General features: G+C 43.2%; 1 protein-coding gene across 5 annotated transcripts in view; it reads left to right on the top strand.

Annotated features, from left to right (window-relative positions):
• The window catches only part of THRB (thyroid hormone receptor beta), a 589,925-nt gene that overhangs the window by 136,165 nt on the left and 438,172 nt on the right, over positions 1–15,588 (top strand). For 4 of the 5 annotated variants that reach the window (XM_063922223.1, XM_063922218.1, XM_063922220.1 and 1 more), the window contains exon 3: positions 7,146–7,232. The gene's annotated coding sequence lies outside the window, so the exon portion shown is untranslated. Of the gene's footprint in view, positions 1–4,531; positions 4,546–7,145; positions 7,233–15,588 lie in introns of all 5 variants that reach the window. The other variant, XM_063922219.1, reaches the window with a different exon arrangement.

Genomic DNA, 15,588 nt, shown 5'->3' with positions numbered 1-15,588 from the left:
GCTGAGAGGGGCCCACCTTCCCTGTCAAAGTGTGTTATATGCATTTTTCGCCATTGGGTGGTACGTAGGGGTCCTTTCAAACTTTTTCCTTGGGGCCTGCAATATATCTAGTTATGCCCCTGGACCTGGTCATTGTAGTGTGGTATAAAATGAACTGGAGGGCATTTTTTTATATTATATAATATGAACCGGGGCACTGTAATGAGGCACAATATGAACGGGGAGCACTATATATCATAATATGAATTGGGAATACTGTGCAACATAATGTGTACTGGCAGCTCTGAAATGTGACATATGGTGAACTTAAGCACTACTACGATTCATGAAAGAAACTAGGGCACTACTACGGGGCATAGCATTAAATAAGGCACTACTATGGTTCAGAAAAATGAACTAGGGCACTGTTATAGGACATAAAATGAATGGCTACAGAGGGGTGTCTCTCCAGAAGCACTGGGACAGAGGCCCCTTAAAAATCCTGCAATGGGGTCCACAAAGTTCTGGCTACGCCCCTGGGTACAGTATCACAGTTACAACGCGTTTCATCTCTTCCTCAAGGGGAGTAGAGCAGGGGAGCTTTATTTATATCTAACATGATAAGCAAAGCTAATTACACATGTGGAAAAAATGTGACATCACATCCTGTGGGTATGTCTAGCCTGTAAAAACAGCAATTTCTAAACAAAGTTATATACTGTAGTTGCTAAATAGACAACTAAGAGTCAAAAGCGAACATTTGCTTCAAATATATTAACAAACTATATAAAATGAAGTTTTAAGTGCATAAAAATGAGTGCTCGCTGCTGTAACGCATGTGGAACTCATGTATCACTGGATTCTGGAAACAGCCTTTGGAATACATATATCACTTCCAGTTTCCAGTTATCATAAGAATGCCAGAGCAGCAGTAATAACAAGCAGTAGACTGCAAGGTGGCCATATTGGGAGACCCAATGGAATGCAAATGTGTCTTCTAGTATCCGTTTCCCATGGAGCTGAAGAGACATATCGCAGCCAATTTATCAATTCCCAGCAAAAGCATCCATATCCAGATATTATAGACAGTGTGACCTCCTTGTAGAACTTAAATGGTCACCCGGCAACTAATATAATACTATTAGTTACTTATGGATGACAGTCAATATAATAAGTAACAACCCTGTAGGCATATTGTATAATTATTAAAGAGTGAAGAATAACTCTACATATCACTTTTCAATAATGTTTCTAAAAATAGTGTTACCAGCTATCATATTATAGATATAGAAATTAAATGTCAGAATATATGAAAATATATTCTTAAGGTGAGTACACACTAGGTGACGTGCTCTATGAGTGACGTCGCCTGGTGTTTCCCTCTCCCGGGCCGGGCGGTCTATGACCAGGCATACACACTGAGTGATATGACGTTCATATCGCTCAGTGACATCACGCAGCGGCTGGGCAGGCTGCCCTTGGATGACAGTCCAGATTGAGCTGCCTGCACGGACAACAGCGAGGGTCGTTAATGACCCGCGGGGCCGCGCATCAATAGTCGCCGGTGGCATACACACTTGCCAAGAAAATGAGCGACGCCGATCAGGAAGGGTAAAATTGAGCGACGTCGCTCATTTTCTCGGCAAATATTTATGCACCTTACGGGGCAGTGACCTGACTTAAATTAAACTGAAAACAAATACCACAATTGTTTATTTTAAAAAAAAAAAAACTTTTACATTCTGGAATGGCATACCTGTGGCTAATTCATTAGCCACAGGTACCATAAATATAGGGGTCCAATACGTACATTGGGGTTCATTCCGAGTTGATCGCTTGCTGCCGATTTTCGCAGCGCAGCGATCAGGTAAAAAAATGGCAAAAGTGCGTATGCGTATGCACCGCAATGCGCAGGCGTGTCGTATGGGTACAAAGAGGATCGATGCTGGCCGATGGATTTAGCAAAGATTCCATTGGCACAGCCGAACGCAAGGTGATTGACAGAAAGAGGGTGTTTATGGGTGTCAACTGTCCGTTTTCTGGGAATGTTTGGGAAAAGGCAGGCATGTCCAGGCGTTTGCAGGGCGGGTATCTGACGTCAATTCCGGCACCAAAAAGACTGACGTGATCGCAAGGGCTGAGTAAGTCCAGAGCTACACTGAAACTGCACAAAATGTTTCTGCTGCGCTCGGCAACTTACTATACATTGGTCTTTATAACTATTCCATATCGTTTTGGGGTTTTTTCAGTTTCAGTGCGGAAACTTTCCCCCATTTTCTTTTGAAATCTATATCCTTCCTCAGAATCATGAGAATTTTCTTACATCCATATACTGTATTATTGTATACGCACACACATTTGGTCAATCAAAAAGATTATTGTCTGCTATCCAGTGTTTTGTGAGATCACCAATATCTCTGTTATAGATTTTTGCTGGCATTGTTTATTTGTAAATAAAAACAATAAAGGTTACATTTTAATTGATGTATACCGGCAAAACAGGACTTTTTCCACTCGTGAGTGTCCACGACACCCGTAGAGTGGGAATAGATCCAGCGGCGAGCGCAGTGAGCAACCGAGCCCACAACGTGGCGAGCGTAGCGAGCCCGCAAGAGGACTCTTTGGGCTCGCCCCGCTGCCTGCATACAGGACGCAGCTGTCAGTATATTGACAGTCGGCATCCCGGCCTCCGGTAAATCATACTGAATCTGATTGTGGGAGATAAGCTATACAAGGACCCATGGCATGGGTAAACTGACACGTGTGGCAGTATGACACACCCTGTATGAACAGATCCACACGAAATACATCTTGCCCACTGAGGATGCACTTCAGCAAAGTTATAGCATAGAGGCATATAGTGGTGCGGAAGTCCATGGTACAAAGCACACAGTGGGAGTTATCGGTGGGGACAGTATAAGAAATGAGTAGAGTAATATAAAAGTCAGACACCAGATTGTAACGGTGGGAGCTGATGTGGAGAGGGAGGGGTGGGTCTGAGAGAAGCAGGTCCTTTGATGCAGACTCCTGTGCCCCAAAAACACATTCCCAGTGGAGGTATGAAGGAGTACCACAGTAGAGGAAAGGCTGTACTCACAGTCTCAGTGCAGGCAAGCCACAGGATGGTGGTGTCAGCACATTTATGGCTCTCAGACCAGCACTGTACTGTAGATACTGGGCCACTGGGAGGCACAGTTCTATATATACTATACTAAAGAGTATATAAAGAAATTGGATAGATTTGTAAAATTGGTCCTTAGGGTCCATTTTGCACAGTCACGATAGCATTTAATATTATTTTATAGCATGTAGAATGTTGACTTTAATTTTATTTTCACACATTTTGCCAAATCGTATTTATTCAATCATGTGTTAAAAAACACAGCTACTGTGAATTCTCCAATTAGTTCCACTGGCAATTGCAGGGGGGTGCGTTTAATTTGCCGACTAGCGGGATCCCTGCGGTCAGGATACTGACGCCGTAATTCTGACAGCTGACAATGCCGCCAGCAGGAATCCCTGTGCACCAGGGCTGTTCCCACTCATGGGTGTCCACAAAAACTGTTGAGCGGGAATAGATCCTGTAGCAAGCGCAGCAAAACCTCAGAGCCCGCAAGGGGACTCTTAGCGCTCATCCCGCTGCCGGCATTCTGGCAGGCGGGATGCCACTGTCGGGATATTGACAGCTGGCATCCCATCCGCCAGTAAAACATACTGAATCCATTGCAGGAATGAGCACTAATTGGGAAGGAGGTTGTCGAATTTAATATCTCGCTCAACAAATAATTGTTTACCATTAAATCTATGACCGGCATTCAATCAGCATTTTTTTTCTCCTGATTGATAGAGTGATTTTTGTTCAGTGGTCATTATTGCGCGCGCACATTCACAAATGCCAGGGCCAATTCGGAGCACCAGCCCGTCCCTGTCCGGACCCATGTGTTATCGCCAGCTCTGGGCACTGTTTATCTGGGATTATGCTCCGGGTGCCTGAGGCACCCAAAGCATAACCCCTGATAAGTGCCAGGTATTGGAGCTACTGTAATTGAATAACCCCCGGTGAATCAATTAGCTGTGGTAAATTAGAGAAGCTAATTGAACACTCCCCCATAATGTAATTTATTTATATAGAAGTCAACAAAGTGTTAGTCTTTCTGCAAATGTGACCAGTGTGACAGTTTGTGATTTACTTTATGGTGAGGCATCATATGAATGAACAGTCTTTGTTATCTGTTGAATGACCTTTGCTATCCCGCTGATCAGCTATAGACATAATAAAGCTGAGGTTAATATTTACATCCAATCCATTACTTTATCAGCACCAAATAAATCAGCAGTATAAAAATCACTTGCAGTACAACGAAGAACTATCCTTTTGAACTCACAAGTTTATAAATATTCAAGTACAGTATAATGTCTTTATTCATCAGTAATCATACTTTTTTTTCTCTTTTTCCTCCTTGGCAAATGTCACATGTTTTTCACTTAAAGTATAGACAACAGTCTGTTAAGAATTTCTGCCAGAGATAACTGTTTTTACTCTTTATTCTAGGCAAATTAAGCAAAGTAAGTCTCAACATTATCTGTGCTGCAAAATGTTATATTTCTACGAATAGAATTATGTATAGATTTGTTTTATGCCCAGTAAGTAGTCCTACTCTTTCTCATTATACTTCATCTGGTTCATGAATGTAGGGCCACCAGCCATCACAGTAGTTTGACATCACAAAGCAGTCTCTAGGCAGGTGTTATTTACAGCAAGTTACAGGTTCAGCAGTGAATGCACATCTGAAGCATAGGTTATATTAAAACATGTATTATTTTTAGAATCGCATGAAGATTGTTTCACCTTTACTGTAAAAAAAAACTTTTACATCCTTTAAAATTTAGCTCCACAGATATATATATATATATATATATATATATATATATATATATCACTCCAGTAGTAAAAACAATTCATTCCACCCAACTTCTTTGGGTTCTGAGGAGGACATGGCAAGCAACACGATCACAAGCCACGCCCCCATTTTTGACACTACGGGCGCATGAACAGCGCTCAGAACAGTGAATGACAGGGGGATCTCCCAACTGCCCCCCAACCCCCCCACCGCCCAAATGCAGGATAATTGGGAGGTAGGACACTGAACCAGATGGTTCACCTTGAAATAAATGGATAATCACAGCAATGCAAATGTACTGTAGCACTCAGGGACTGTGTCCTATATATATCAATATGTAAATGGCATTCATTAAGTTCCGAAACGTATTGAGTACCGTTTACTTTACTGATATACCGAGACCCCGAGTGCCCTTCCTTTCTACTGCTGTGGGTGCATATATACTAGCTGTTCTAACCTTCTTTGCACGGGAGTTTCTGATTTTCATGGTTGTACATATAAATAAGTGTTCAAAATTTGGTAAATGTATATAGCTGTAAATTTGAAAGATTTTAATGTAAGTAAATATTAATCCATGGTTCTTGGTATTACCGAGGAGCACCCGTAGCAGATACGGTAAAAAGTGACTGGACCATTTTTGTAATTCATTAAATTCTACACACTGGAGGTGCAATACAATTTTTCATCCGATTGTTCGTTTGGGCGTTATCATTCACACAACGCAAGCCATACATCGGTAATGACGTCATTATGTCAATCCCCTTTTCATCCCCTTAGGGGAGGTTTATTAAAATTCTAATTACGTTGTTTTCCTATTTCCCACCTGAAGAATACCTATGTTCAATTTCAGCTTTCTAGTATATCAGGAAGTAAGAAATAGTGATGAGTCAATCAATGAGTGAGTGAGGGCTTTTGCATTTATATATATATATATATATATATATATATATAGATATTTATACTCCGATCGGCTGGCACTCCCATTCTATTTCAAGCCATCTGCCACAGTGCCCGTTGACATAGGTAGCATATGAAAACAAAAAAAACTGCCCTCAATGGTCTTAATTTCAAAGGGGAAAAAAATCACAATAATCACTTGCAAGTTCTGATGTGATTATTGTGATTTTTTTTCCACTGAACTTTGGTCTTTGAGACCAATCAGCTCATAACTGTCATTTTTCAAACACAGCCTGTGACATGGAAGTTAGGAGCTGATTGGTTGGTACTTTATCACTGTGCAATTTACCACTCTCCAAGGCTTGATAAATCTAGGCCTTAGTACTGGACTTCTCATCACCAGAGTTTGATCTGACGTGCTTTGGAACATCCCTGTGTATTATAATGATCACTGTTGTTTTAGTCAGTAGTGAAGATCAGCTATTCATTTGACTCTGCGCCTCTGAGTAACCATAATGTCAAGCTATACTAGCTGGACATTTATCTTGTAAGTTTGTTGAGACTACTACTGTATGTAAGTCCAAAGCATCTGCTACATTCACCACACACTAGAACATTACTGTTCCTGTACTGTCATATTGCTCCAGATTACTGTACTTGCAATCACTCAGGATATTGTGACACATTACCTTAGGGGTTAATTGTCACCAAAGCAGTACTAAGGCAGAGAAGCTCGGAGAGGAAATGCAGCTGATCACCTCAGGGGCGGGTCCACCAGACTCTTCATGTCATTAGGCCCTACCCTCATTTTGTGGGTTCGGGAGGAAGGAGTGGAGCTAAAATAATGCGCTTTGTGCCATTTTAGCTCTGCTCCCTCCATACGGACCTGCAATTCTCCTGCCCACTTTACTAGGAAGTAGACAGGGTGTGGAAGATCCCTCCCCATCCAGGAGAGTTATTATATATGCATTTTAATTGTGGTGGCATTGTGCGATTTATCAACAAATAATATTTTACTGTCATATTGTGTGATACCCGGATTGGGTAATTTAAATTACATTTTTGTTAAAAATTTTTATTCATCTATAAAGTGTGTTTCATTGAGTCATCTGAGTTTTATGCCATTATCACTAGTTTACTACCACAGTGTTTTATATTAGTGTCTTGTATTGATTAGTGAGTGATACACGCACTCCTATTGAAACTGCTGCTTATTCATACTACTTATATAATTATATCACATTTATTATTTTTATATGTTAGTATATTTATTGTTTATTAGCGCCTGGTTCTTTTTTTTTATGAATACAGCTAATGCCCTCATGTCTGCACATGTCCCAATCTGTAAAAAGTGCTTTTGTTTTTTAGATTCTGTGAAAGAGAATGTCAAGGACAGCTTCATCATGTAACTGAGAATGTTGGAGTGCACATACTGTGGATCATTTACAAATGAATGTAAGGGACAATTTTACTTATAAAATAAGCTTTTTTGTACTGTGCAACCCTTCGGCCATATTGTGCTTTTTCCATATCGCTGACTTGTGCCTGCTTACATGTGAGTAGCCAGAATGAAGAGTAATGGGACTTTGAACATGTGGCAAGTTCAGTAATTGCATGTTCACATATTAATATCACTTTCAGAACGCAACAGCCAGGTCGCACCTGGGATCATTCTAAACACGGGTACAGAGTGAGTGACCCGGCTGAGACCCCTTTCAGACCGGTGACCCCGCCCCAGCTTATTGCCAGGACAATGATGTCATGATGTCACCACATCATGTGGGGTGGTGCCTGGAGATGACATTACTTCCTATAGCGTGAACGGGTGCTAGGTCACATTGACCCTGCTTAAACATTCACACTGCACTGTGACCCGGGTTAAAGCCATGTTTAGCCCTGGTTGCTACCTGAGTTGAAATATCTTGGCCCTTTTAAGTCTGTGCCACAACACGGGTTGCTGTGCATTCACGTGCAATAACCTGGGTTATTGGTGGCAGTCTGAAAGGTGTTTAAATGTATATTATGAGGTCACAACAGTCAGTTCATTCATAAAAATTAGAGATGAGCGGGTTCGGATTTACTCGGTTCTTAATGCCAGAATTAACGCCAGTTCAGATTTTCCGGATTTTTCCTATTGGCTAACCAAAACACGTGACATCCGAGAGCCAATAAGAAGATCCGGGTAAATCCGATTAAAACCGAACCCACTCAACTCTAATAAAAATGTATCAGTTAAAACAACTGCACCCCATCACACAACACTACCTTTATATTGACACAATGTAGTTCATTCATAAGTTTTATTAATTAATTAATTACATTGTATACAGTAGTTCAGTAGTTGCTGAATTTCATGTGGGTTTAAGACGCTAATATCCAGCGCAACTTTCTCACTTGCTGTCCGATCAGAGCGAAGCTGCTGTTTGGTTACAAGTGAAAATGATGGCACCACATGATAATACGTTTATTGTATGTCTTGAAGGTTTTTAAGCCATATCTGCATACTGTCATGTAATGTGTGGGAGACTCCTGCTTTTCCAGGTGTTCTCCTAAACTCCTTTTCTTTTTTTTATGTCAAATATTTTTATTACATTTTCAAAGATTACATATCTGTAAGCATAGAGCTTAAGACAGATGTCAGAGGAAGTGCAAGTGACAAGTACAGCTTTCATGACAAAGCAAGAGAGTCATGATACCAATGCGACAATGTAATGTAGACCATAGTTGCCTACCCTCCCGCATTCTGCGGGAGACTCCCGGTTCAATACGAAGTCTCCCGTTGCCACGGAAACGCACTTGAATCCCCCGGATTCCTCAAAGCTCAGTCCGGAATCCCTACTGTGTCTGCGCCAATCGAATGCGACGGGGGCGGGGTCAGGTGCAGAAAAGCTGGCAGGGAAGGAGGATGTACGAAGAAGACGTCAGACGCCAGACTGTATCTCCTGCCATTGAGCTCGGTAGCATCTAGTTACCCTTTAGCTGAGTGCAGAGGTCGGAGAGGACGGGGTGCATGAGTCTCCTGCTGCTGGTCATTGATGTGAAAGGTGATGAGAGCCGAGGCAGCTAGCTGCAATGTGTTGTGTGCACAGTCTGCTAAACAGATAAATCCGCCCACAGCACAGTTTCAGAGTCTGTAGGTACGGGTTGCAGCCACATGAGGATGACAGGCAGGTAGTGGGCTCTCATTCCTCCCGGTGTCTGTCTCTCACACAGCTTTTCCCCTGCCTTACACAAAGCAGCATGTGGATTGGAAATAAGCACAGAGAGGCATTGTTACAATGTGTAATAACACAGCAGCACGGACACCCCCCCTATCAGTCCGGACAAGCCCCCTCAGCCCTGTTTCTCTGCTCAAACTACACTGACTGGAGTGAGGGCAGAAGCTGAGGTGAGGAGGGGGACCGGATGGGTCTATGTTACCTTCGTGCTCAGGACCTGGAAGTGACAAAACGAGAGGGCAGGAGAGAACGTCCGCCCTTACAGCACCTAAATGATTTCTTCGTTCTCCGTTCGTTTGGGGTAAAAAAAAAATTCTATGCAGCATTGGACCTTCGCGGGCTCGCTTCGCTCGCCACGCTTCGGGCTCGGTGTCTCGTATCGCTCACCACACTTTACTATTCCAAATAGATTGTGACATGGACCCTGGGGGTTATGGGAAAGGTCCTCTCCACGAAGGTAAACTAGACGCTACCGAGGGGGACCTGATACCATCAGCACAAGATCAAGGTAATGTCTTCCCATAAAACCTCCATATTCCTCCCTACACTCAGGTCCCTACCTCTATATCCATATCCCAGGTCCATGTTTGCCTACCCTCTTGTGGGAGACCCTCAGGTCAATGTAGAGTCTCCAGCTCCCACTGGAAAGTTAATAAAAAATCGCCCTGATCCCCACTCCCCCCGGTCAGGAATCCATACTGCATATAAGCATGTCTGGATGAGATGGGGCGGGGCCTGGATGAGAGGACATCATCCAGACAGCGTGGGTAATTCTGAGTTGATCGCAGCAGCAAGTTTGTTAGCAATTGGGCAAAACCATGTGAACTGCAGGGGGGGGGGGCAGATATAACATGTGCAGAGAGAGTTAGATTTGGGTGGGTTATTTTGTTTCTGTACAGGGTAAATACTGGCGGCTTTATTTTTACACTGCAATTTAGATTTCAGTTTGAACACACCCCACCCAAATCTAACACTCTCTGCACATGTTATATCTATCCCCCCCCCCCCCCCCGCAGTGCACATGGTTTTGCCCAACTGCTAACAAGTTTGCTGCTGCGATCAACTCAGAATTAGGCCCAGCAAGTGCTCTGTGTGGGATTGATGCTGCTGATATAGGTGGTCATTCCGAGTTGTTCGCTCGTTCCCGATTTTCGCTATGCTGTGATTTGCAGGTAAATGCGCATGCGCATGGTACGCAGCGCGCATGCGCTTAGTTATTTAACTAAAAACGTAGCAGTTTTGCTGTTGTTCGTGCGCCGTTTTTCAGTCGCACTGCTGATCGGTGTGTGATTGACAGGAAAGGGGCGTTTCTGGGTGGTAACTGAGCGTTTTTTAGCAGGCGTGTCAGGCTAAAACGCAGGAGTGGCTGGAGAAACGGGGGAGTGGCTGGCCGAACGCAGGGCATGTTTGTGACGTCAAACCAGGAACTAAACGGACTATGCTGATCGCAATCTAGGAGTAGGTCTGGAGCTACTCAGAAACGGCAAAGAATTATTTAGTAGCAATTCTGCTAATCTTTCATTCGCTATTCTGCTAAGCTAAGATACACTCCCAGAGGGCGGCGGCCTTGCGTGTGCAATGCTGCTAAAAGCAGCTAGCGAGCGAACAACTCGGAATGACCACCATAGAGCGGAGGAGCATATACATACTGGTGCTGCTACTGAGTGCCAAACTGAGAGGAGCAGGCGTACTTTCTCTTCTCAAAGGTACCTCTGGCGCACTTTCTTATTACCCTGACCTCCAAGGATCCCCTGCAATGCCGCACTGTGTGAACACATACATAGAAGTGTATGTGTTCATCGTGAAATCTGGCCGTCCTGTCAGGGTTCGGTGGATTTGGCACCACTGCATATGTATGGATGGCTGGATAGGGAGCCCATGTGACGTTCCTTCCTGACGAAACGCTATGTGTGGCCCCAGCCTTACTGTATATACTCAGCATACCTGCTATTATGATATACAGTATGTGTGCAGCTACATATTCAGCTCTATATTTTGAGGGGGACTATAACACACACAAGATCTCACTTAGGGCCTGATTCACTATTATTTGCTAATGTGAGAATGATTATCGGCACACTGCGCATGCATTGCGAGCGCATTGCACATGCACAAAGGGCAAAATGCAATCGCCCGGCGCCTGCAGCCTAAGTATAAAGTCAGCAACAACTGTCGATTGTGCTTGTTTTTTGCATCTGCATTGCAACTCTGTTAATGTATATGCAGATTTGCGAATGCATCGTGGGTGTCTTTTATCCTTTCTGGTCGGCTCTTCACATGCGATTTTTAGCAAAATTTAAGAAAATTGCTAATTCAGCCTCAATAGCGATCCTTAGTGAATTACGCCCTTAGTACTTTAGATTTCACCTGCAACTGCAGGACACACCCCTAAGTGTCAAAAGATATGTCTATAGGTGGAGCTAGACACACCCATTGGGCGGAGCCAGACACACCCCTCAATGCGCTGCATATTCTGCTACTGCCTATAATCTCCCTGAAACCAGTTTTCAAAAGTAGGCAAGTATGATGTAGACAGTTGTAAGACATATATAACTTTATTACATGGACATGAAACTGAAGAGCGTTAAAAGGGTCTCTCTGTCGATCAGTGAATCGAGTCGTGCTGCTATTTCAGGGTGAGAGAAGTCATCTTATGACAATAATTATGTCACTTGTGTAATTAGACCAGTAAGTAACCTGAACATTTGGGGGGGGTGGGGGGGGGGGTGCACATGACAAACTGGGTAAACACATGAGGGTTGAAGAAGATCACAACAAGGGAAATTATGTTGCATCAAGGGCTGGGAGAGCCGTCAGTTCTTCAGAGTGCCAAATTAATAATGTGTATGGAAACCATTTATCCAAATATAGGAGAGACTAATGATTAGAAAGCTCCAGGAAGAACTTGGATTGAAAAGCAATTAGCATGCTGTAATGAAGCTTAGGCCTCGCTTATACTAGAAGAATTAAATTTCTGCAGTATACAAATTAATTCAGGGATCTCATTTTAATTATCTGTGTAAAAACCAGTCTGTGGATTAGAATATTTAGAAAATGTGTCTGGGTGGCTAGATCCAAGCTATCGATATATCTTCCCCATTTAATGTAAACATTTTCGATTCCTTTATACATGTCTGGGAGAGTAGAACGTCTGTCAAAGTAAAGCCTTTGTAAGAGTCTTTGTGGTAATGTATTATTAGAGGGAGCATAGTGTTTCATCCAGTGAATGAGGATTCATTTCTTGGCTAGGGTTACTATAATAGTAAGTAAGGGAATGCATGCCTTTTTTTCCCTACCTAGATCCCAGTTTATTAGTTTGAAAATAAACAGGCCAGGGGGGTCCAAAGTTAGGTATAGTTGAAAGATGTTGTTAATGAGTGAGACAACTATGTTCCAAAATCTTCTAATCTTATGATAGTTCCAGAAGCAGGGCAGACATTTAGCATTTTGTGCACGTTTCCTGCAGTCACCAGTTTTCATGGTCACCATCTTCTTGCGCTGGGCAGGGGAAATATAGGCCCTGTATAGAACCCTTTTGTGAACCTCCTGAAGGTATGCGGATTCAGATTGTAAGATCTCAAGGTGGTAACGTAAAGTTTGAATAAAAGTTTAGAATGCGTGAACATTGGTATGTTTTTATGCCACCCATCTATCACTGCATTCCTGTGAGTGTGAGAGGGTGACTTAACCAGATAGGTATATATATGCTTAGGCCCATATTTATCAAGCCTTGGAAAGTGATTAATTGCACAGTAATAAAGTAGCAGCCAGGGCTGGATTAAGGGAGGGGCGACAGGGACGGTCGTCCCGGGGCCCCCACACACAGTTCAGCTGTTTGCAACTGAGAAATCCTCCTCATGCGGCTCAGGGACCGGCATTCTTTATCAAGTGCTCGCTAATGAGCCAGCTGCAGCACAAAGGCAGGGTGAACGTGGTCTCCCTCTGGCCAAGCAGTGCGGTTCTTTCCGCATGAGGAAAGGCTGTTAGCTGTGACACAGGTGCGGTGCCTGGAAGCAGGGGGGAGGGTGCTGCCGCCGCCCGCTGCTATGTGTTTGCGCTGCAGCTTCTCCCTCCTCCGGTGCCCACAACCACATCACAGCTCCCTGCAGCAGAGGTCAGACCTGGGGGCCCGCACAGTAGACCAGCGCTGTCCTGTCCAGGTAAGGGAGGGGGGGGGGATGCTGGTGTGTGTGTGCATGTCAGTGTGGGGTGCTCAGGGGTGTTTGTCAGCTATTCTAGTAGTGGGGGCACTCACAACTTTTTTTGCCCCTGGGCCCCCACCAGCCTTAATCCGGCCCCGGTACCAGCCAATCAGCTCCCAACTGCCATGTCACAGGCTGTATTTGAAAAATGACAGTTAGGAGCTGATTGGTTGGTTCTTTATCACTGTGCAATTTATCAGTCTCCAAGGCTTGATAAATCTGGGCCTTAGTTTTCTACTGGATTTTTCCACGCGGCATAATATTAGAGAGATGTGATCGAGGAGAGAGAGAAAGAGAGAGAAGACATGGCCGAGGGAATTCTAGACTCCTTTTTTATATATTGTGCTTCTGACACAAGTGCATTTAATGGTAAATAAGCCTTATTATAGGCAGTTGTGGTGTGATTATGAAGACACTTATACTCAGACAGTTATAAAGCCTAGAAACAAGAAGTGTACATTATTGCTGCTGCTGCTGCCCATTGAGAATATCACAGAAGCAGAAATGATTGCCAAGTGCCTACACTTAGGATCACCATGCAGAGCATGACTAAAAAATGTGATGATGAGAAGAATGTCGGTGGCAGGGGTCAATCAGTGGAATAGAAAAGATTGGGGAACTTTCTAAATATAATTTTAGATATTTTAGTCACAGTGCTGCAAATTATAGGAGAACTTAAGACCCAGAATTCCAGATAAGTTAATGATGTACTATTGTGCTTAGCTATCAAAGGTAGTGTGGTTATTTGTTATTTCTCTGTCTTTACACTTTTTCTCTTCCTCTTTATTTTCTATTTATCTATTTAACATTTTTGCCACAGTTGTCATCTGTAATTCTAATTTAACTACATTGGCTTTCTGAAATATGCTAAGCTAGCTGTTGCATTTGGATTTGCCTGGGTTTTTTATTTTCTCTCTCCAACTCCTCCTTCGCTCTACCTTTCTTCTGTTTCTACCTCTCTCACCCACCCCCTTCCTTTTCTCTCTTCTTTCACTCTTCCCCTATTTCTCTTTCAATCTATTTCCTACGCAATAGTCTGTGGTCAGCAAGTGACACTATTGGGGTACAGGGTTTAACATTGGGGAACAAGACCTGTGTACAGCAAGTCAGTTGGTGATATTAATGGGGTAGAGATGGTGACCACCTGGGGGTATATTTATTAAAAGTCGATTTTGGTCGATGTTTGGTCAATTTTTTTTATCGATTTTGTGTTTAAGGGTCTAAATCACACATTTACCAACAGATGATTTTTGACATCGTTTAAAAAATAAAATAAAAAAATAATCTGTTCGTAAATGTGAAATTCACACAAAAAAAATCCAGATCAATCTTTAGTAAATGTCCACTAAATCCCACATTTACTAACAGATGATTTTTGTCATATTTTTTATTCATGTTAAAAATCATCTGTTAGTAAATGTGTGGTCTAGACCCTGAAGCACAACATCGATCAAAAATCGACTCAACATGAAACAAAATCGACTTTTTGTACATATACCCACTTGTTTCATGTGATCATGGTGAGTTCTCCCTGTAGCCACTACTGTCTTTTTAAAAATCCACTCTGTTATTGGTCTGATCTCAGGGATCACTACAGGCCTTAGCTTCTGCTTGACGTGTGTCGGAATTGGGGGCTTTGTCCTGTGAAAGCCCCTACTTAATCTTCCATGAAGATAGAGCTGAGCTCAGGTCGCGTCAGCAGTTCCTTCCAAAGGTTGTGTCGGCTTTTCATATCAACCAGTAGCCAGTAGCTACTGACTCCTCAATTACATCAAAGTACTTGGATGTTGTGAGGGCTTTGAAGATCTATGTGAAGAAGACTGCTCGTCACAGAAAATCTCTGTTTGTCCTGTATGATCCCAGGAAACTTGGGTGTCCTGCTTGTAAGCAGTCGATTTCTCGCTGGAACAGGTTCACTATTCAGCACGCATATTCTACGGCAGGATTGCCGTGCCCAAAATCTGTAAAGGCCCACTCTACTCGTAAGGTGGGTTCTTCCTGGGCGGATGCCCGTGGGGTCTCGGCTTTACAACTTTGCCGAGCGGCTACTTGGTCAGGGTCGAACACGTTTGCTAAGTTCTATAAATTCTATACTTTGGCCTCTGAGGACCTGAAGTTTGGTCAATCAGTTCTGCAGGAGCCTCCGCGCTCTCCCTCCCATTCTGGGAGCTTTGGTACATCCCCATGGTACTAATGTGGACCCCAGCATCCTCTAGGACGTAAAAGAAAATAGGATTTTAATTACTTACCGGTAAATCCTTTTCTCGTTGTCCGTAGAGGATGCTGGGCGCCCGCTCAGCACTTCGTTATCCTGCAGTGGTTACTTGGTCAGTACTGCTTCGTTCCTCATTATGTACTGCGTTGTTACTTGGCTCAGTAGTGTTATTCAGC

The sequence above is a fragment of the Pseudophryne corroboree genome, chromosome 5, assembly GCF_028390025.1.
Source record: "Pseudophryne corroboree isolate aPseCor3 chromosome 5, aPseCor3.hap2, whole genome shotgun sequence".
In the NCBI taxonomy this organism is placed as follows: domain Eukaryota; kingdom Metazoa; phylum Chordata; class Amphibia; order Anura; family Myobatrachidae; genus Pseudophryne; species Pseudophryne corroboree.
Note: the sequence above shows the minus strand (reverse complement) of the source record. Positions and strands in the feature narration are given on the sequence as shown.